Here is a 22,020-nt window from a genome sequence, read left to right as displayed (position 1 = left end):
CATTCTTGTTCCATATATTTATAGCTTGATTTTCAGAGCCCAAGAAGAGGAGAGAAAACTAGAGTACTCTGCCTGCTAATTACTTTTTACTAACTCCTAATTACTGATTTTGTTTATTAAAATTGCCATTTCTTCATAAGATCACAGACATTTTCCTTTAATGCTTAATTTTTCCAAATTACAGGTGAACACAAGATACCCTCTGGGACCTATCTTCCCTGCTCTACTTGCACTGAAGGGTATTTTTAATTACTTAAGCTTTTTAGTGTTTTTTTTTTGAGACATATTACATACAAGAGCAGAATCCTCTTCAAATGAATACAATGTCTAAGGCAATGTTTGTATGAATTCCTCATTTCCTTGAGGCATTCCACCCAAAGGAGGGCAAGCCATAACGGGCAAGAAAAAAATAAAGAACAAGTAGATCAAGAGGAAAGAAAATTAAATTAGCATACTCCCTCATGATGTTGATTTGAGAAATTATTAGGTTCTTACAAATCTCTGGCAGACAGCAGACAAAAACAACAACAACAAAAAAAAAACCTGATGTCTTGATATGATAGAAAATAAAGTACTAATGGGGAGAAGATGATAAGAACTGCCAGGTGGCAAATTTTAAAAAGTGTTTGGGTATGAACCAAACAGGTGTAGAGCAGCAGTTCAAGTGAGACAGAGGAGGATGCTCTGGATTTGACTGAGAAGCGTACAGGATGGTTCTAGAGAGTAAGTCAGGCTAACACACTGTTTCTCTACTTAGACTGGTCATGATGGTCACCTGGGGACCATCCCAATGGCTAGGCTGCCACTCAGGCCATTGAAACTAGACTCTCTGAGAGTGGGATCCGGGCATCCACAAGTTTTTAAGCTCTTGGTGATTCCCGAGAGCAGCCAAAACTGTGAGCTACTGGGCTAAGCAGAGAGATTCAGTACATGATTCCTCCCGCCACTGTGAATTACACAGACATTTTAGTAGGCAAAGTCATTAGTTTCCAAAGAGACAGTAATAGACTGAACCCATTTTCCTGTATGAATTCACTGACTGTTTCCTGACAACTCCTGTCCCTTGTCAGCAGATCTGGTGACAATGCTCTGTGCAAAGAACTGAACTGTAGCTCTGATTGAGTCTCCTGAGTGGCCGACTAATAAACAAAGGGGGCTGTTGGATCTCTGCACTTCCCTTCAGCTGGTGAAAATCCAGATCTCTGGTGCAACTGTAGGTACAGCTTGTCTGTCTTCTTTCCAGCTGCCCAAGGAAACACTTGCCACCCTCAAGCAGCTGTCCCCAGGCATAAATGAATTAACCTCTGCCAGGGATCGCCAACAGTTGCTGAAATCAGCTGCTGGTGGGAGGTGAAGGGGAGGGGAGGGTCATGTGGGGCACTTCTGTAGCCATTGTCAGTTCCTTGGGGAACCCCACGATCATTCCCCAGTGTTAATGTGGGTGGATGGAACACAGAAGGGTGGAAGCTTGTGAAAAAATTGCAAATAAATATCTATAAATAAAGTTACTAATTAAGGAAGACACACTTGACAAGAAGTTATAAATGACTTTCCATTTACTTGGAAACTTAAATCTCTGACATTTAAAAAAAACTGTCTTGAAATACTATATTCCAAATTCACAGGGCTAGCTTATTGTTATCTCATCACTGTTCCTTTTTTAAAAAAATCTGGGAATGAACAAATTTTCTTCTTTGGGCTTGTCAGATTTTATAAACATGAGTTAAACCTTTTTTTAAAAAAGCTACTTTAAATGAATGAATTTTTTCTTCATTTCAAACAGCCACAGTTCACATATTTTTAAAATGCGTTTTTCATGAATTGGAATATATAGGTGTTAACAAAGTCTTGAGCTTAAGACATATATTTCAATTTCTCTGGCACCTGATGAATGTTGCTAAGCAGTGGGAATAAGTGAACTTCACAATCTAGAAGGCACCAACATCCTCTGCCTACTTTAATACTTATTTTTTACCTGTTACCCTCCTCCATAATGTTCTTTCTTTACTCTCTTGATCTCAGATTTTTATGCCTTTAAGGTCTTATGGCCTGAGTTTATCACATTTCTAGCTTATTATCTTTTTAGTTCAAGATACGGTAGGTTAGCCGACAGACCTGTAGTTAACAGTATAAACAAAGAATAGTTTTGAAGAACTGCCATAATGTACTTCAGGTATTTTTACTGTTCAAAGTCTATAGATTTAAAATGACACTGATTGAATATTTTCTGTCTTAAAGCCTCAGATGAATCAGTAAGTTTGCAAATATAGTATTTCAACTCTACCACCGATGTCTTTTTGAGATAATTTTTTCCCCTCAAGGTAAAACGTAGTTTTAGTACACTTTTTATAAAATTGCCCAAGAGAGACTATATTCATACAAATACACCTTTGGAGTAGAGAAAGATAGATTTAGAAGAATTTAGAGAATTAAAGAAAGTTCAAAGAACCATTAGGTAGATAGCCAACAGGTGGCAATTGGAGCAAAGATGGAACGAGAGGAATAAGGAATATATTAGTTAGAACAATTTCTATTACAAATTGTGGAACTCGACTCAAATGGTCTAAACAAAATAAGTATTAACACTTAAAATGTTGCCATTTTCATTTGAATCTATGTTTTCAAAAGATCCTTAGGAATCTGTTTCTCTTCCTTTTTCATCTCCATTTTCCTTTGCAGGCCTTCTTTCCTGGTCAGTATCTCTTACGTGATGATAACATTTACAGGAAGATCCACACTTACATAGTACTATCTAAGCAATCACAGAGGAAAGAGAGCACCTCTTTCAAATATGTCTAGTCCAGGGGCTGAATTTCACTGAACCGAATTAGATGAAATGCCCTTCTCTGAGCTGAACTGTGGCCAAGGATTATACCAATGCACCTGGGTCACTTGCTGACTCCTGGATCTGGAGAAGGGGAGAGTTATTCCTACCTCAATCACATGGACTAAAAGGGGAGAAAGGTTTGTAACCCAAAAGAAAATACATGTGAGTGCGAGTGCGCGCGCACACATGCACACACACACACACACACACACACACACTTTATATCATTTAGCACCCCATGTGGTATCTTCAAAATAGGATGATTCAAGAAAGACTGGATAAAGGACTATTCACTAACAAAGATGTGGTCAGGGTATAGAAAACACACACACACACACACACACACACACAACAGAGAGAATAGGAACAAGAAGAGACAACAGTTACCAGAATCTGGAAGAAGAGAATCTTTTAGGAATGGTCACTTTGAGAGAAACAATAGCCTTTTGTCAAGGGACAGAGCCAGCACAAGGCAACTTGGCAGGGAAGAAGCCAAGGGAACAAACACCCAGCCTCTCCTGCCTCCTTCTGATCTCTGTCAGGGATCTCCATTGGCTATACCCAACAGGAAGCCAGACGGCAAGAGAGCTCCCAAGGTATGGTAAAAGCAGAGAGAGGGAATCTGCCAGAGCAAACACAAGATGTCTAGCACATATAATCACTACTAAAAGATATAGTTCATGATAGTGTTGAGTTGTAAATGCATGACAAAATAAATCCTATTACAAGAAATGGCATGGAAGTAAAGATATCTGTACAACTTAAAGGAAATCAGTTCTCAACTCTGTATAAACTCTAGTTCCCCAGATTTATTTCTCTCTACTTTTTTTCATAGCCAAGTTTCTTGAAAGAATAGTTAACATATGCTGCTTCTACTTTCTCATAGTGCATTCGCTCCGCAATTGCAATTTGGCTTTTGCCCCCATACTCAGTTGTAGTGATTTTCCAAATGCAGTTCCAAGACCAGCAGCATCAATATTACTTGGGATCTTGTTATAGATGCAAATTCAACTGGCCTCATCCAAGACCTGCTGAATTGAAAATGCTGAGAAGTTAGGGCTCAGCAATCTGTTTTAGCAAACCTTCTGGGGGATTCTGAAGCCCACTGAAGCCTGAGAATGTTTCCATACAGAAACAGCTATTTCTGAGATTACCACTGAACTTCACCATGCTGGAGTCCATCAACACTTGTCTGTCTTCATCTTTCTTGACCTTGACCTTTTAGTGTGGGATTTGACATTGTGATCTTTTCTGCAGGGAGAATCATCCTCTGTCTTCCCATATTCCTGTCTCAGTTCATAAAGCAGAAATATCCATCCTCTTAGAAGTAGTAGGAGGAAAACCACTGTCTATGTCTTCACTCATCATACCCCAAACCTCCCTAATACTGGTGAGTACTTGACTGATAATAAGTAGAGTTAATAAAGTAAAAATAATACGTCTTGTGGGAACTGCCCCTTATTTTTTTAAATTGCTTGCTTGCAAGCTTTGTTTTATGTTCTTCCTTTCTCATGCATCTTTCATGCACAAAACTCAGCAGGACACTGTGGGAAGGAGAAACCTGTAGTTTTCCAGCCATCGTGACTGCTAATGGGAAGGGTAGTATCATTCAAGGAGGGACCCATTTTGGCCCCAAGTCTAAGCCAAATTTTCCCTAGCTTTAGGAATAATGCTGATATCTTTATCAGAATCTTATGTATATTTTTCAATGCAGAATTCATGAAACAGAGGAGCAGTGTGGTTACTTATTATCCTAAATCCCCAACACAAGATGCATTGACTGGAAAACTGTGAGAATAGGCTTAGGACTTAACAGTTTTAGATAAAAATATGACATAGCATGAACACTCTAATGTGGTTAAAGTGAACATCTTTAATAAGTGGTGGCTTCCCAGTTCATTGAACTTTGAAGTCAGCAGAAGCTTATATTGTAGCAGAGTCTTCATGAGAGTGGCCAGTGTTAACAGACTTGGGCTGTGTAGCTAGACTTCACTACATGTGAACTAGTGGCCAGAGGGAGCTATAAGCAGGAATTCTATTGGTGGGCTCGAGCTGAGAAGCTCAGTTAAGTTTAAGCAGGAAAGAAATTCATCCCAGCAGTCATGATGGTCATTTCAGAACCTTCAAATGGAACAAATAAAATCTGGTCATAAGTGCACATCCAGCACTTCTTTCCTGAGGTCAGGAAAGATGCCCTTCAGGAATTTAAACTGGAGATGTACTATCACTTGGTCCCACACAGAGTGAGTAAGCCCTTTGTCAGAACCAGGAAAGGCTACTCAGAATGAGCAGACTTTCATACATATACTATTGGGAAGTGACTCAGCCTGAAATATGGGGCACAGGGCTGGCATAAGCACGTCCTAATTGTAGAAGTTGAAATTTTTGGAGTCTTGAACATTCGTAGAAGAAATCTAGGATTGCTGTTCCCAGCTCTATCCTGTTTCTTAGCTGCTGCTAAATGATGAGAGAGAGAGAGAGAGAGAGAGAGAGAGAGAGAGCACGTGCAAGGAAGAAAGAAAAACAAATCTAGTTCTGCTAAAATAAAAGTATAAGTGATAGAGATGGCGCCATTGAGATCACAAAGATTAACCAAAATCAAGGGAACTAAAAATGCAAAAAAGGAAAGTTTATTTTGAAGAAGTGTGTAACACAGGTTATTTGTTTTCAATGAAATTCTGCTCTTGAAGCTATGAAAACTATGGGCTTGCAGAACTGGAAACTATTGATAGCCAAGTGACTGTTACCATGGAGAAGTTAAAACCAAAAATATTTCTACATTTCTTATCTATCCTCCAGATACCATTAAGTGCATGATTGTTGGCTGACACCAGCAGTGAGAGTCTGGATGGTATTATATTCTAGACCAGGGGTGTCCAAACTTTTTTCAACATTTTTTACCAAGGGCCGTATGCGGGAAAATACACAAACAGCCGGGCCACTCACTCGAGGTGAAGTACGTATTTTCTCACCTGGTTTATTTAAATGAACTAAATATATTTTTGGAATTTGCTGTGGACCAATTAAAAATGGATTGCGGGCCGCAGTTTGGACACCCCTGTTCTAGACCCTGGTTATATTACTTTGCTAGGATTGCGGCAGTGGGCCTACGGAGTTTTGTGCTTTCTCAATCATGTGAGTGAGCAACTAGTATTGCGATGATCTAGTGTATCTTATTGGTTCTCGAGCTCCTTTACAGGAACCAGTAGAAAACACTATAGGTAACAGCTCCTGAAAGAATCCTCACTGGCATAAAACCCCAACTGAATTGAAAATCAGCAAAATGAAACATAATGGTGAGCTAAATTTTGGATTTCATACTTTGGGAATTTAATTTAGAAGCAAATTAATTCTGGGCATTAATTTCTCCTCAGCAATTTAATAATTAGAGAATGTTCTGATTGTGCAAATTTGGGTCATGTTTTTACTGCTGGCATTGTGTTATCTGGAGCATTTTCATATTGTAATTTGGCTGAATATATAACTCCTGATGAATTATATAATTGAATACAATTTGAAATGGGGAATAGAATAGGTGGTACATTTATAAATCAGCATAGTTGCTAGATTATTGAAAGTATTCAAATCATTCTGTTGCAAAATCTGAATTACCCACTGTGGTACAAAGAGGGTAACAAGGAGTAATGGACGGTGTCAGGGAATGACTCCACAAAGAACAGTCTCATCTTACAAACCACAGTTTTCTCCTACTCCCTGAGTTTCTCATGGGCTTAACTGTCAAGTCAAAGTGTCAAGAGATAGAAAGCTGTGGAATATAAGAGAATCATTCTCTGATACTGATTATATTCCAGCTTCAACTCCTAACATGGGAACTAATGCCTTCTCCAATCTCCTCATTCACTGCTCCCAATGGTGAGAAGAAGTGGTGAGATATGGATGAAAGCAAACATGGGTGACAGTCACCCTTTTTTAGGGAAAGTTAAGGTGATATAAGTTTTTTGTGAACACTTTCCTTTATAAAACTATCTTCCTTTGGCAACTGAGACTTTTGAAACATTTCTCCCATCTCCTTGTCCACTCATTCTCAGTATTTTTCACCAGTTCCACTCCTTCCACACATCCCTTCAGTGGGTTCTCCAGGGCACCATCTTAGGTGCTCTCAGAGTGATCTTTTAAAAATGTAGACCTAGCACTCTTTGGGTTAAAATCTTTCAATGGATTCTTTCAGCTTTCAGAGTAAAATCTAAACTCTTTAGCTCAGTCTATGAAAGTCTTCATGATCTAGTTCCTGATGACCTCTTATAAATAAAATGAGTAGCGACATGATCACATTTGCAGATCTGAAATACCATTTTGATAGCAGTGTAGATTAAATAATCCAGTAAATATTTGTGAATGAATGAAATATTGAGGATATGAGACCCTGACTGAAAGATGTGTTGGAGAAAGTGAAGAGGGAAGGGGGAAGAGGGACTCAGAGAAAATAAGTTGGTAAATCTACAGCCAGGGTAAGTAATTAACTAGAGATGGGATATTTAGTTGGTGGCATCATCCTTCAAGAAAGACACTCCAGCTATTTTCCTTCACAGTCCCACACTGGCAGGTGGACATATCTGGCTTCACACAGTCTCTGAAAAGCACCAATTTATCCACCTACGCCAGTGCTTCAGAAGTACTGGTTTGTGATTTTTCACTGATCTCCAAACTGCCCTTTTACAGTCTTATTTCTCCATTGCGTACAATTGTGTAAATTCTTATCCAATAATAAATAGCATGTTCCATTTCTACTCATAACAGTCCTGCTTCCCTGGCTGACACTCACTGCTGCAATTCATGGTCACAAGAGTGGTTACAGAGGAACAGAAGTTTAAGAACGAGAACAAAACGTCAGTGCTCTGACTAAATAGTAATAAAGGCATTAATGACCCTGTTATCGGTGGTAAAGGGAGCTCTGGTATTCCACAACATGCAGTGGCAAAAAGTCACTTACATTGTCACCTTTAGTCAGAGGCCTATACGGGGCAAGGCGTTGGGTGATGAAATATTTGCTCTTATAGAAAACTGTAATACAAATGAAAGTATCATGAATTGTTTGGTTGTTCTAAGTACACTAGAAAACCTGGAGGGAAAATGATGGGCTTATGCTGTTAAAGTCCCATTTCAAGAATCGGTAAGGAAACAAAAAGTTTCTCTGTCTGCTCCCAAAAGATACCCTTATTTCCTTAGTTGTAGGTCAAGATTTCTGGAAACAAACCCAAAGTCTAATCTTCTGATTGGCTGAATTACAACCCCAATGGAATTTCTCACCTCACAGGAGAGACTTGACAGAGTGGGACCCTAAAAGTATGATGGGCAGATTCCGATGACATATAGACCTTGACTCCTGAGATTGCGCTGATCTGCCTTTGCCAGTAAAAAGCAGTCCTTCTTACCTTGTTCAAGTATGGAGATGGCCTGTTACCTTGCAGGGATCTATCTGATCAAGACCGATTTCCAATAACTCTTCTTGCTTCTAGACCTACAACCAGACCGAAGTCCTGGCAAGCGCCAAGAGGTCAGGTTCAAAATAAGTACCAAACCCACCAAAAGATTTGCAAGTTTTTTGTCATGTTTTACCAACAGAAACCTGAGTAAATACATATAACAATAGCTCATAAGAGTGTCAGGTTGTAGTACAAGAAAAATTATGTTTGATTTAGCTGAATTTGTTGATATGGCAAGGGTCAACTGGAGCGCTTAACTTCTATTGTAATAGGCAAAAGAGCCGAAGCAGTAATTAAAATGGTTTGAACAACAGGGATCCCTTGCAGTTGACAATTACTAATGGTGTACCTAAGATGAGAAAAGTCCTGAAGTCTTACTGATTTGTATAAGCAGAAATTATCTTGGAATGAAGAATGAATATCTGACTAGAATCATTAAAATAAAAAGTCATAACTCCTTAACCAATTCCAAGACTTGAGCCAGTTCACAAACAGAGAACCATTTGAACGAAAGGCAGGCTGAGTCCCTCGAGGAAGGACCCTGATACAGTGCCAATAATATATTATAAATATTTTTCTTATTGCTTCCTAAGGGACATGCAGCATCTTACAGAGGAGAAAATAACCAGACCTTGGGGGAATTTGGGGTACTTGCTCTGAACTGAGATAATTTCTGGAAAACCAAAACACCACTGTGGACCCCAGCCAGCCACAATGCAGGGCTATGGAAGTCAGGCAATTTAGGAAGTTTTTGACTCAGTTCTTTCTCATGGTAATCACGGTGTGCCCTTAAATCAGTCCACAGCTTTCTTCCCAATTCTGGAACACATTATTGTTAAAAACATGATAAACTACTGGCAGAATCTCCACATTGGTTCCCTTTATTATTTTCTTCTCTCCTGTTCCCTTAGTATCTAACATAATATATGTTAATAGTGATTAACCTAATATGTCAATATTTAAGTCAGAAGATCTCAAAGACAGAATGTGACTCAGATAGAAAAGGAATGAACATCACCCAAAGATGGATGAAATGGCTATGGGACTTTGTGTTCTCTTTTGGGAGAGAATATGATGTTAGGATGTGTTCAATAGCATGTAGATACAACATTTTAGGTAAAATCATGATTTAACTGTTAGATGCAAATTTGGTTAAAAGCAGTACAAATGAATGGCACACTAACAAGAGCTGGTTTGTAGTTGTCTTGCATTTTATCAAGTTGGCTAATCTGGAACTCTGTTTCCCAGAATCCTCTTCCCCTGTATGGTTCTGAGTCAGAGATGATCCAAAGAGAAATCAGTGTGATTTGGAAAGCAGAAGTGAAGCTGAAGCTATTATTCTTTAAATGTCATCCTAGTGAAAGGCAGTGAGAAACACAATGATCTTCCCAAAGATGTTAGCTTGTCTTTAATCTTCTTGATGTTGAGAGACAGATGCAGACATAGCAGTGGAGTCCGCTTGTTCTCATCTCCCCTACTCTGTATTCATTATTTCCAAACTGCTAACTCCACGAGTAGACAGGAACCCCTAATTATCAGCAGGCATACAAACAGTATCCTCCCACAGATGATTCCACCAGTTCTCCTTTATAGTTCTATTCTAGCAGCTGCACATGTGCTGCTTCACAGATTCTGTCAAGCTAATGTGTCCACCCAGGCCAGGAATCACAGGGGCTGGTTCGTGCCTCTGTCCTCCTGCTTCTCCCACAATTGCACGGTCTCGTTCCTATCATAAATCCCTACTGCACAGTACACAGACTGTTCTGCGGCCTTTAAGGAAGCCTGACTGGAACAGGAGCTTCTCACATCTGCAGCCACAAAGGGACAGTCCACGGGACAGAGTTTCCAAATGGTACTTACCTGCAAGGAAGCTGGGAAAGACTGGAGAACTTTGACAACTGAGTAATAGTAATGTCACCGATTTCTTTTTTATTTTCAAATGTTAATTTCTTATTTTAAAGAAAGAGAAAATAATAGCTATATACTAATTATTTTTAAAACTACCAAGGAATATAAAAATTATATCTTATAAAATTCAAGACGTTCCCTTCATCGCGCACCCAATGACCCCCTTAAAAGGAGCCCTTTCTTTTGTGTACAGAGGATAGGAAAAACGGTTTAGGTTGAAGTTACATTATACTCCTCTACAGAGTTCATTTATACTCTACTCCTATCACTCCTCAGAGGAGAACACAAACTGAAAAGTGAGTAACAGACCATAAAATGCCTTTTGAAGGAACAGGTCCAGCATCCTTGCTAAAACAACAACAAAAGAACAAAAGTAAAGATTAGGACTAGATGGTGAAGAAACAGAACAAAGACCATCCTGTTAAGAAGTTAAACAGATGGAGAAGATAGAACAGCAACCTAAAACAGCAATAAACTCCTTAGGAGATTTTCCTGATGTCGGGGAAGATCTGAAAACGTTTAAGAACACAAGAATGATGTTGGTGAAACCAAACCAACACAGGAACATAATAACCAAGATTTCAATGGTTTATACATAAAAGATAAAAAACTGGAAGAAAGATCATAAGGAGAGATGGTACCTTAAAAATGAGAGACTCCCACTTCCCCTGCCAATAGAGAAAAGGATAAGAGCAGAAGCAGAGATGCCAAAAAGTTCCAATAGAGAAAGGAATACAATTCCTCTCTTTTTGTCTCTCTCTTTCTTTCCCCACCCCAACACACACACACACACACACACACACACACACACACACACTGAACGGTTTCTTTCAATAATCATGATAATTAAATCATTAACACAAAATCAAATTTTCAAAAGGAACATCTTACTTATTTAAAAGCCTGTCCTGGCTGAATCTACAGTAAGCTTAGAAGTATGAGGCAGATGAAGATGCCCCCCACCCCCTGCCACCACCACTATACCCTGCCTCACAAACACAAAGAGAGACACACAGAGAGAAATGAAGAGAGGGCGAGAGGGGGAGAGAGAGGGAGAGAGAAAGGGAGGGAGAGAGAGAGAATCTGAATAGTTTGCATTGAACAGAAAGTGGCCTGTATAAAGGAATTTGGGGAATGGTGAAAAAAAGGGTATAAATAGCACAGTATCTCAACACATTAGTTGGGAAATTATCTAAACCCATCATTACTTTAATTTGATTGAATTAATTACAGCCATCAAGCTGTGACTTCAAAAAAGGGAAAAAAAGCATAATTAAGAAAAACATTAAAATATAACCTCATCATCAGTGGTCACTCTAGAATCTTGTAACTAAACAGTCTATTGGCAGGCTTTGAAGAAAGCAATGAAACTTGGCTTATATCTGAAGCTGTGTTACCAAACAAATTGAAGCATAACTGTTGCAAGAAATACGATGCGATACAGTACATTAATTTAACTCTTGGTCCTTAAAACCTCCATAAGAACAATCACACTATCACACACTATAACCTGGTGGTAATAGTAGTAGTAGTAGTAATAGCTGGCATTACTAAGAGTTTACCTTGTATTAGACACTTTGCTAAGTGCTGTACTTAGCTCATTTAATTCTCATTAACCCTAGAAGAGCAGCGCTATTATCATCTCCATTTCACAGATAAAAAAAATTGGAGTTGAGATACAAAAGCTTTACTCAAGGTCACAGGATAAGAAAGGAAACTCAGTACTTAAAGCCACAGCTCTCTGACATGCAAGTCTATGCTCTCTATCACTAATGCACGCCCCCTTCTTCCATTCACAGACTTCCGGAAATGTTCATCCAACTATAAGCACTTTTCAAACCCCAGCAAAAATTTCTATAGATTTTGTTAATTTTTCATAAATACAAATCTGTTATGAACCTCTACATATTATTTTGGTTATTTTCTTGGCCTAACTATCTTTCAAGAAGACAGTCTCTGTGAAATCTGAGTTTCATTTAAATTCAACCCAAGTTGAAAAGGGTTTGCCACTCTTCTGAGTACTGCCAAATTCTGGGGTGGAATTGTTGACCTAGTTCTAAGTAAGGGATAAATGCACATAGCTTAAATGTAATCTTTGGAAAAGGAGTTGAGTTATTGTTCATATCTCATTTGTATAGAACGTTGCCCTTTCTAATAATCCATTTTTTATTATAAATGTTTAAAGAATAAAAATAATGGTGCTTATACTTTAACAACAATAACCCATGCTACTTAGACCATGGTTTTTGTATCTTATAACCCAAATACCCCACTTAGGGTCAGTCTTAGGGAATATAACAATATTTTATACTGTGTAAGGTAAAATATCACATACTCAAGTCCATATACCTTTAATCTGGCAGGTAAAATGTGTAGGCAGAAAACAGCTGTCTCTATTTACACTAAATCTGATACAGAAAAGGGGAAATCTCATTGATTATTTAACTATGTGATGTTAAGCAGACTGTTAGTACTGACTATTGTATTGATGGCATATAGGCATTGATTTTTGTTCATATAATAAAGTGTCTGGAACACTAAAAAAATCTACTAATTAGAAACATCAAAATTATAACTTGTGACACAAGCTTCAGAATCAGAAAATGCCTCTAAGCTTCTTATTGTCTTACAGTATTTATAAAAAAAATATATTTAGAGGAATATTATAAAATTTAGAAATTATTACAAAATATGATATAAAACTCCAAAAGCTAAATACTAAATGGTAAAGAAAACAGTCAGAGTTGTAGTTGTAGTAATCTTAATTTGGTATAAATTGGTGAAAAACAATGACATCCAATGTGATTAAATAAGAATCATAGGTTAAATAAAAGAAATAGATAAGTCAAGAAAAACATTAGGCAAGAATGTTAAAACTTGTTTTAGTAAAGGTATATTTAAAAACAAGGAATAGAAATCCTCTAAATCTAGCTTAATGAAAACGGGGCCTAATATAAAGGTGAACATGCAAATTTCATGGGCATTCAAAGAGAGGAAATGAAGACCACAAGGATCTCAGAAATGGATGTAGAAGGCAAGAGTAAAGGCACGTCTCCCTGTCTCTCAAAGATCACCATGTCTCTGCTTTCCCTCTCACCAGCTCCCTAGGGTTGCACACAACTCAACATGGCCACAACATCCCAGCTCTCACCTCAGATTGTTATTTCACGGATAGTTGTCCAAACTTATCAAAGGGGACATGTTCCAAGGACCCCAGTGGATGCCTGAAACTGTGGATAGTACCAAACCTTTTATATATATATATTATTGTTTTTCCTATAGATACATACCTATGATAAAGTTTAATTTATAAGTTAGGCACACTAGGAGATTTAACAACAACTAATAATAAAATAGAACAATTACAACAATATACTGTAATAAAAATTATGTGAATGTGGTTTCTCCCTCTCTCTCTCAGAATAACTTATTGTACTCTATTCACCCTTCTTGTGATGATGTGAGATGATGCAAGGCCCACGTGATGAGATGAAGTGAGGTGAAATGATGTCGGCATTGTGACATGTTGTTAGGCTACCAGTGACCTTCTGCAGATACCTCAGAAAGCAGATCAAAATTAGTGCAAATTTCTTTTTCCTTCTTCACAATTTCATGGACAGAAGATTTGTTCTTACCTGCATATCTTAGCAACCTCATATACTTTTTTTTTCTTTCCCTATTAAGTCAAGAAATTTCACCTTTTCACTTAAATGAAGCGCTTCTCCTTTGGCATATAGGAATTGTTAGCATCCTACACTTGTGTTTTGCAACCATTACTAAGTAAAATAAGGGTTATTTAAACACCAGCACTGTGATACTGTGACAGACAGTTGATTTGATAACTAAAATGGCTGCGTTTCCCTGAAAATAAGACCTAGCCGGACCATCAGCTCTAATGCGTCTTTTGGAGCAAAAATTAATAGAAGACCCGGTCTTATTTTACTATAATATAAGACCGAGTCTTACAATAATTTTTGCTCCAAAAGATGCATTAGAGCTGATGGTCCAGCTAGGTCTTATTTTCGGGGAAACAGGGTAAGTGACTAACTGGAGGGAAGCACATATAGTGTGGACATGCTGAGTCAGGGATGATTCACATCCCAGCTAGGGCTGGATGGAGCAGGCAAGACATTGCATGAGATTTCATCACACTACTCAGAACAGTATGCAATTTCAAACGTATCAATTGTTTATTTCTGGAATTTTCTATTTAATATTTTCAGACCTTACTTGACCACAGGTAACTGAAACCATGGAAAGCGAAACTGCAGATAAGAGGTAGACTACTGTACTCACTATTATCGGTGAGCTCAATTCCCAGCTGTCTTATTGGCGGGTTGTTAGCCCCTGGGTCAGGCACTCATCCCAAGGCACCTCAGCTGTGGCATGGGCCCACCTGAAAGACAATTTTAAAGAAGGGAAACTTTGGTTGGAAAAAACACACCAAAGTGTACACCTACCTCCACCTACAAAGAAGATAAAAGAAACAAATAATAAAATGCAGTCATCAGTCTATATATTTAAAATTCAAATAAGCAAAAGAAAAAAAATTATGATGGTAAATGGCACCTGCCCAAATAAAAGAAATAACAGGGACTCCTAAAATAATTTACTTGGTCAATTTTTATCCCATTTTTAATGCAAGTAACATAACTTTGTTTTTAGCTTTCTGTAAGTTAAAAAAATAAATGTTTAACAATGCTTTTGATTTTTTATTTTTTAACTCAACAAAGGCTGTTTGAACACTGTAACTAAACTTCTAAACTTCACAGCTTCAACCTGCACATTTTCAAATGGACAGGTCTCTGGATAACATGTAAAATCATGACCACAGAATTCAGTGCGCTGTTTTCAAAAGTACTAAAATGGTATACGAAAAGGATTTGTATTATATTCAAGGAAGGAAGGAAGGAAGGAAGGAGGGAGGGAGGGAGGGAGGGAGGGAGGGAGGGAGGGAGGGAGGGAGGAAGATTAGAGTTTAATGCAATTTATTTTAAATTGAGTTTTTTTGGATGAACTCATAAAATATCTGTTATTAATTAAAAATCAAACTTTTCTAATATCTTGTAAATATGCCTTCTAGGTATATTTCTAAGAGTCAGCTATGAAACTTTGTATATATGACACATAAAGTAAGTCACAGAGCTATATGAAAATGTCATAAGCACTGTTTTTCATTCATTATAGAAACATTTCTTAATTCATCTATTTTTTTGCTTAGAATCTATAAAGTATTTCCTATGGAATTCTTAGCAGCATGCTTTCCACAAAGGAGGCATTTTAAATTCACTGACTGATTTTAATTTGTGGTGATCTATCTTTCTTTTATCTACAATTCCATAAGTTTTATTAAGTGTCCACTTCATGAGAAGCACCACACTTAGTGAGGCAATTAGGTTTTAAACCAGCTTTTAATCAGTGATTAAACTTCCATTTTACTCTCTTTTTCAACAATTCCCTAGCAGATGAATAAATACATACACGAATGAGTAAGTCCTTAGATAATTGAGGATTGATTACATTTCCTAATAATTTACCTACTTTAATTGGTTCTCCTTTGCGTCTAAATTCTCTTCCTTGCAGGATTCCTCCCTTAGCACTCTTTCTCTGTGCACGTTGAAATGACAAGTTAATGTCAAAGGGAAAAAAAACTAACACTTTTATACATAATCACTAGAGTTATCTTGAATTGATCTTCTTTCTTTAAATGTGATTAATTGTAGAAATTTGGATTTTTTTATTTGTAAATTTTTTATTTGTAAATTTGTGAAGCTAAATTTACTGCTATTTTAGCTAAGAAACGTTTATGTGGATGAAAACACTACCAATTAATATTTGCCAATAGTGCAGGGTGTTTGGTGGTTTATAAATCGTGTACATCATCGCTCTGTGTACCCTATGAAAAGTTCTGCAAATTTTATCATTTATCTGGAATTTATATCCCAGCTTTCTTCCAAGTAGCAATTAGTATAGGCCTCCACTTCTGTTTTCCCTCTTGCAGTATTTTAAAAATATTGCTTATTTAGCATTAACCATATTTTACATACTTTTTCACAATTACTCTAAAAATGAAGCCAAATTACAGCAGATTAATAAAACAGTGCTGCCTACAATTTCAGATCTTGACAGGCAGGGCAAATCTATGAGGACTGGTAATTTAAAGACAGAGTACGTATATGTATCCAGAACAGGAAAGCTATGGGCTGAAATTCTAGAGTAACTTGAGTCCGAGAGAGTTAGGAAGAGATGACAAAGCAGTTATTAAGGACAAATCAGAAACTAAGTGTCCTAGCTCAGGTGTGAGTATGTAACAAATCCAAAACCAAAATAAAAAGGAGAGATCAGATGTCAGTTATTCGGCAATGGTTGACAACAATTCTTCAAAACTAAGGTAGATAGCAGAATCAGAGGCAGATATGAAGGGAGAATGGGATAGATCTTCAGGGCCAAATAAGAAAACAGTAAAATAGGAAGTACTACATCCAAAAGTCAAAGGCCTAGAGGATAACAAGGAGCAGGAAGTGAAAAGAATACTCTATAGCAGCTGTGTCCAAAAGAATTTTCTGCAATGAAGAGTTCTACCCTGCACCATCCTAATAGTGGCCTATCCACGTGTGCCTTTGGAGCACTTGAAATGTGCTCAAAAGATTTAATGCACAGAGGGTAAGGGGACCGGGGGGTGGTAGATGAGGGTGAAAGGGATCAAATATATGGTGATGGAAAGGGAACTGACTCTGGATGGTGAACACACAATGTGATTTATAGATGATGTATTACAGAATTGTACACCTGAAACCTATGTAACTTTACTAACAATTGTCACCCCAATAAACTTTAATTTTAAAAAGTGATAAAAGTACATAAAGGAATAAAAAAAAGATTTAATGCAAGTAAAGAACTGAATTTTAAAAATATATTTAAATTCAATTAACTTAAATTTAAATACATATGTATAGCTACTATATTGGACAGTGCACCTCTATGGGTATGACCAGGTCTGAACAAGTCACATGGCCTGTGTTTCATTACCACATGATCTTTTTCAACGTCCTATCCTATTGCCATACTTCCACCAGTTTAAAAAAGGGCAAGCAATCCAATTAGAAAACATGCAAAAGACATTAAGAAACATTTCACCAAAGACAGTATATAGATGTCAATAAACACATGAAAAGATATTCAACATCATTAGCTATTAGAAGAATTAAAATTAAAACCACAATGAGATACCACTACACACATCGAAATGATTAGTGTACACTGTTGGTGGCAATGTGAAATGGTGCAGCCACTCTGGTAAAGTTTGGCAGTTTATTAAGAAACTAAATATTCTACCACCACAATACCCAGCAATTGTCTTCCTGTGCATATATCCCAGAGAAATGAAGAATTATATTTACAGACCAACCTGTGCGTGAATGTTTATAACAACTTTTTATTCGTAAACCTGTGAACAACCCAGATGTCCTTCCTTGGGGGAATACTTCGACACACTGGTACATCCACACCATGAAACACTATTCAGCAATTACAAAGAAGGAAATATTAACACAAAACCACCTAGATGAATCTCCAGAAAATTATACTGAGTGAAAAATACCAATCCTAAAAAGTTACACAACATATGGTCCCATTTATATAAAATTCTTGAAATCACAAAATCACATAGATGGACACCGTTAGAGATTGACAAGGAGGGGGTGGAAATGGGTGTAGATGTGATTAGAAAAGAGCAACACGAGAAAACCTGTGGTGATGGAAATGTTCTCTGCCTTGACAGTTATCAATGGCAATACCCTGGTTTTGATATTATACTCAAGTTTTACAAGATATTATCATTGGGAGAAACTGGGTAAGAGTACATGGGATCATTCTGTAGTATTTCTTACATCTCCCTGTGAATCTACAATCAACTCAAAATAAAATGTTTAATTGAAAAAAATCCTCGGAACTAAAAAAAAAAATGTAGAGCACAAAGACTGTTCAAGGTCAGAGTGGAAAACAAAATGGCGTTTCTTGGCATTGCTTGATAGCTATCTGTATTTGAAGGTGTGTCATATGAAGGAGGAAGAAAATAAATTTTTGCTTTAAAGGATAAGACTAAGAAAAAAATAGAGTTAGAAGAAGACAGATTAAGCCTCAATGCAGAGGAAGAGCTTTTCAGTAGTAAAATAAGGGGTGTCCAACACTGGACTGGGTTGCCTGGAGAAGTAAACTTTATATAAGGTGTTCCAGTAGGAAAAATGTTGCAAAAGGCAGATTACATTTGGTGTAGGTTGGACTTCACTGGGGAATCACAAATTCATATGCCAGCAGGGAGATAGCTAGGTGATAAACATGAATTACTAAAGCATTCTGGGAGGAAAAATAAAGATCAATATGGAACAATGGGCTGTAGAAACTGGAGAGGCCATCTGCCCCCTCAGCTCAGGGAGATTGTTGACTTTGAGAATACTGACCTACAGGAGCTAGATCTTCAGATGTGTCAAGAGAAACTAGAAATCTGGCTTTTTATATAAAATTTCCCAATAATTAAAACGTCTTCATTGATTTGTTAATTATGTTCAAATACAATGAGGTCTAAAACTATGTAGTCCAAATAAAATTAACCTATTGCTTTAATTGTAGCACTTTACATGAGTCACAAAAAATGGTGTCAATCATTGCATCCCTGCATTTCAATTTCCAAAAACCTCTTATACTGATATCTCATCAGAGATTGCTGTTTCCATGAAAACATCTTGAGTAAATATCTCATTTACTGCAATTTGTGTTTGACATTAAGGTAGCAATTAGACCAGCATCTTTCTGTTAAGCCCTGCATAGGATGGCTCATTCTTTTTTTTTTTTTGGAGGTCATTTAGGAAAGCTCTAATTTTATTGCAGAATATGTTATCTTTGCCATATTTTCAGACATATGATAATATATTATGTTTCATTGTTCAAATTTATTTCATGAAGGTATGTCTTTTCTTCTGATATGAATGGAACTTTCTTGAGAAAAACTGTCAAGTCTTATATTTCCTTTTTTCTCTCCTCATATTACTTACCACACTTTGGATTATACTTAAATAAGTGATCAAAAGTGGTTAGTTTACAGGGCCCTGCATCAAATAATATAATATTCCTTTTTTGGCAAATAACATAATTTGCCCAAAAGGGAAAAGTTGGGCTGGCAGATTTCCTCAGCCCTGCGTTCTATAGACTTAGCATCAGAGGGAACCCAGCTGCATACCCTCTCTGTGGGACTTTCCCATTTTAATTTTCAGCACCATTAGTGTTTCCCCAGGAGTTTTAGGGAGCGCTCCAACAGACAGTGATCGAAGATATCCATTCACTGTTTTGAATTTCAAAATGAAATAAAGAAAACAATCACACAAACTCTATGTTCCATGCATTTTATGTAACTGTGGCCTTTGGAGGAGTTTGCATCATAGGGCAGCTTACATGGGATTTGTAAACCAGTGGAGAAGGTAAATGGATCTTATTCATTCCCTTCATTTCTTTCAATTCCAAGCAGAAGATGTCATGGTATTAGTGTCTACAATGTCTATGGTAGGGTACTATGGCAAGTGCAGGAATTCTACAAATTAGGTAAAAACATGACAGGCGGCACCTGACAACAGAGAAAAGTAATGAGTCCCCAGGCTTACAGAGTTTTCAACTTTCCATGTATCCATCAAACACAGAATTTTGAGCTGTAAAACTAACTTTGTACTTAAAGAACATAAACTTGCCAGAATTCAGTAATTTTGTGCTGGGGAGTAGGAGGGACACAGACACGGATGGACACACACACACACACACACACACACACACACACACACACACTTCTCCTTTGCCCATCAAATAAAATGAAAAATTGTAAAGAGCCATCCATAAGTGCTTTTTAAATAGGTGGCAAAGATAGAGTTCAGCACAACTGGTGTCTAGGGAAGCTTCATCAAAAATTAACTTCAAGAAGTTTTACTTCCACACACACAAAGTCTGAGACTCAAAACCCCGTTTCAGAAATGCCCATATGCCAAGAGCGAAAGATGTAAAGCTGTTGTGCTTTGAGCAGCATGTCCTGGGCAGGACTCCTGACTCTTCATGACAGCATGGTTTTCACTTCACTGTTTCCTGAACTGGTTGTCTTCTGCCTCACCCCCACCCCCACCCCTGGAAGCTGTATTTCCTTTAACTTATTTATTTAACTCCATCACACTTCTCCACGCTTAGCGCATTCCTTTGCCCCACTGTTCCTCCAAATATGACACGTCCCTGTCTTTTCCCCTAATGTGGTAACTCTTAGTTAGCTTTCATAAACGCATGTTTTTATTGAAAGACCAAAAAATGACAAAAAAAGATCCATATCCAACTGGGTATTTCAGCTTCAAAAATCAGCTCTGAGGACACAAGCTGCATTGAGAATGGTTGACCAGAATTCTGGGAATGACAGTATGTAAACCTCAATACCAGAGCAATCGTCTCAGATCCTGAAATACCACACAGCAGTACAAAGGAGAGAGACATGCTCTCCGTTATTTCATGTCATCTTTTAGTCATGAAAGAACAAAGATTACCAAACAATAGACAATTTCTTTCAAAGTACAGTTCCTCTGCTGACTTGGAGTGTTAGATCTAAGTCTAGTGAGAGCAGTAGTACGTGTTACTTGGGCTTTTTATTTTTTTTTTTCAAACTACAGAAAAGAGGAAGATGATTTCTTATTTACCTGGGTTACTGGACCAGCCTCTTACCCGGTCACCGACTTCTGCCCCTGCTTCCGCTGCCCCCTCCAGTTTGCTCTCCAAGAGCAGCCTGAGTGAGCATTTAAAACATCAGATGGTAAATCTCTTCCACTCAAAAATGCAAGGGTTCTGCCTTTCGATTGAGATTAAAGCCCAAGTTTTGCGTCATCTCCTCTCATCTCCTCACACACTCATCTCCTTTACTGTGCTGAGCTCATCAACCACCCCTCACACCCGTCACCTGGTTCCAGCCACAATAGTCTCTTTGCTGCCCTGCAAATACAGCCCAAGGGCACCTGCAATAGCTGATCCCTCTGCCGCACCCACCGCTTTCCCACAGACCACCGCCTTCACGACTTTGCTCAAATACCATCTCAAAAAGACCTGCCTCCACCACCCTATAAAAGGTCAAAATCCCTTTTTCTTCTATTTCTACAACACCCCTAGTTCCTTTAATCCTGATTTATTTTTCATTTGTCCATATTATTTATTATCTCTTTTGTGTACTGTCTGCTAATAATGGAGGTCTACAAAGGCAGGGATCTTTGTTTTATTAACCCATTTAACTCAACTGCCTAGAACAGTGCCTGCCACGTGCTTGGTAGACACAATTAAAATTGTTGAACAAATTAATTAATGGTGAATTGATTTGCATTTCTTCTAGGAAGATAATAGAGGCATTAGCCTGGAAAGAAAAAGAATTCTATTGTTAACAGTGTCATTGTAATTCACAATCACTGAATTATCAAAAACTGTTTATTTTCTGATTGTAAAATCATGGACTTTTTTTCCCCCCAAAGATTCATGGAAGACCTTCAAAATTTATAGCTTAAAGATAAGCTATAAAGTCTCAGGTGAATTTCAGTTAGCAAGTGAACTGAAATTTGAAGAGCATTTTGTAATTGTCTTCATCTAGGAAAACAGGCCTACTTTTGCTCAGACATGTTGCCTAGTCCCAGCTGCAAAGATGTGGGAACTAGAATTTTGTTGCAGCATCAAAGTTTCTCCTGCTGCTTGGTGCACATGTCAGTTAGTCAAACTCCTTCCTGGATCTGGAGCTTTTCCTGGTAAGATGTTCTGGTTTGGACCCTAGGCTTATGTCCCTAACTC

The 22,020-nt window shown here is 37.7% G+C and overlaps 1 long non-coding RNA gene across 1 annotated transcript in view; it reads right to left on the bottom strand.

Annotated features, from left to right (window-relative positions):
* LOC141572868 (uncharacterized) overlaps positions 1-22,020 on the bottom strand; it is a 698,703-nt gene that overhangs the window by 527,349 nt on the left and 149,334 nt on the right. Inside the window, exon 3 of the long non-coding RNA XR_012498339.1 lies at positions 14,476-14,575. This is a non-coding gene — a long non-coding RNA (uncharacterized LOC141572868). The remainder of the gene's footprint in view (positions 1-14,475; positions 14,576-22,020) is intronic.

The sequence above is a fragment of the Rhinolophus sinicus genome, linkage group LG01 (genome assembly GCF_036562045.2).
Source record: "Rhinolophus sinicus isolate RSC01 linkage group LG01, ASM3656204v1, whole genome shotgun sequence".
Taxonomy (NCBI): Eukaryota; Metazoa; Chordata; class Mammalia; order Chiroptera; family Rhinolophidae; genus Rhinolophus; species Rhinolophus sinicus.
The sequence above is the reverse complement of the archived record's forward strand: the minus strand, read 5'-3'. Positions and strand labels throughout refer to the sequence as shown.